This window comes from Etheostoma spectabile, chromosome 9, assembly GCF_008692095.1.
Source record: "Etheostoma spectabile isolate EspeVRDwgs_2016 chromosome 9, UIUC_Espe_1.0, whole genome shotgun sequence".
Lineage (NCBI taxonomy): Eukaryota > Metazoa > Chordata > Actinopteri > Perciformes > Percidae > Etheostoma > Etheostoma spectabile.
In genome coordinates, this window is record NC_045741.1 from 8,085,218 (window position 1) to 8,087,424 (window position 2,207).

Below are 2,207 nucleotides of genomic sequence, written 5' to 3' on the forward strand. Positions count from 1 at the left end.
AAAAGCTGTCAGATAAATGTAGTTCAGTAAACATCACAACATTTCCCTCTGAGGTGTAGTGGAGTACGTGTATGAAGTAGCAGCAGGGGTGACTCTAGGATCAGACCTTTAGGGGGGCTCAGCCCCTAATGAGAATGTAGCCTACATGAAATGTTATCATGTTTACATTATGCATAAATCTCTGCACACCCATTACTCTCTGTGAAATATCTCACAAAATCTTCACTCAACACATGCATCAGTAAAAAAAAGCGGTTCCCGAGTAATCCGGTTTTGAAATTGTAACAAAATTTCTACATGGTCTCCAAAATTATAATGTAGTCTCATATAAACTATTTATGTTAGCACAGACATTTTTATAAATTGCTTAGCCAGTGTACCCCACCATAATGGTTATTATATTGTCAGATTCCAGACAATCCCACTAACTTATACTGTATATATATTCCACTTACAAATATGAATATATACTGTATTTCTACGGGTATGCTTCCTAGAGACATTAATACAAAAATATGAAGAAAAAACAATTCCACCTGTGTGTGCATGGTTAAAATTCTAAAGCGCAAAATAGTTCAGGCTACAGCCCAAATATTTCCATCCATAGATAAGAATAATCAAGTATATTCTCTGAATTTCTTTTCAAAGTGCACCAGATTGATAGCCTGGCTTCGCCCTCCTACGTACTTCAGCTCAATTTGCATTTTCCTTCAGCACACCGTATGGGTTTGCGGTATATTCGTGGGTTTCCTCCAGCCAAGTAATTGGTGGTCCAAATAGCGTACAGTGGGAGTGGCTGAGAACGATGACGTTGAGGTTCAGTAACCTTCAGTGAGTTCCGTACTAATGGCGGCGGACAAAGATGAGAGCGAAGCCATTCGATCCGTTGTGGCAACGCTGCCTAATATCCAGGAATTAAAGCCCTAGCAAGAACAATCTCTGCTGAGTTTTGTGGTGGGCATGATGTTGTGGCCCTCCTCCCCACAGGGTTTGGGAAAGGTTTGATTTTTCGTTAGTGGTGAAGGAGTTAGCTAAGGCTAACAATAGCAATGCTAAGCCGACGTCACGACCAAACATTAGCGATTGGTTATGGCAGATCCAGAGTGGCCTTGGGCAGATCCAATAGTTTAAAACTTCAACAGAGTACCCACCTTCAAAGAAGTTAAAACTTGTCAATGGAGAGTGAGAGCTACCCGAATGATGCATTTAAACGTTGAGTTGCTCTGAGTGATGTCATGCGTGTTTTAGGCTACAACATTTGTTGTCACATACAGCAAACATCTCCTCACTTTCCGCTAGCTGCCTGTCCCCAGAACACGCTGTAAAAAAACGCGGTCTCTGTAGACAGCCCAGGGTCTACAAACACCAACAAAAACTAACTGTGCCCACCTGCACCACGAAGCTACACAACCAGTGTTCCAGCCAATAACCAATAAGAAGGATTTGGGGGTGGGGGTTGTGGGGGGGTTAGTGCACAGAAGCACAGAAGGGAGGAGGAGGGGATGGGATGAGGAGGAGGGAGGAGCAAGCTAGTCTTGTTTTGTTTGAAAATCCTGAACGTCAATAAGAAGTCACATCACCCTACATCGCTTAGAGCACTTTTCAAATCAACAAAATTTTCTTTCAGGGGAGCATGCCCATGGACCCCCCCTAGGGGGGCCTGTGCCCTAGTGCAGCTCTAGGTCTAGTAATGCCCCTGGGGCAGTGTCCCCATTTTAAGTTTTACAAAGATAAAAACAGGACCTGTTTTGGAGGTATTAACGCTTCTGAGCTGAAAATGTCCCCTGATTTTGTCTGAGAAATCTGGTCACCTTAGGTCAAGGAAATCCAGATATGAGGTAAGATACAATGCCATGGATCATCCTCGTGGACCGACAGAGAGAGGAGCAAACAAACCGACCCACTGTTATTATCTTCCTTTTTATTTTGTTATGACTGAGGCTTACTACTTTCCCAGCCCACAGTCCTTTAACTAAAGTAGGCTAAACAAGTCCCAGACCTTTCTCTGAAGCTTACTGCACCCACATGAAAAGTGATGTCTCATTATAATTCTGGAAACAAAATTCAAAATGTCAGTGTTTCTTTAATATAGACCACAAGCTGGGTAAAAGGCAAAAGCCCACCCCGGTTGAGTCCACACAGACACTGGATTACAAATGTGACCCAGCCTGTTGTATTACTGAAGACAAAAGTATCTACTGTGAAAA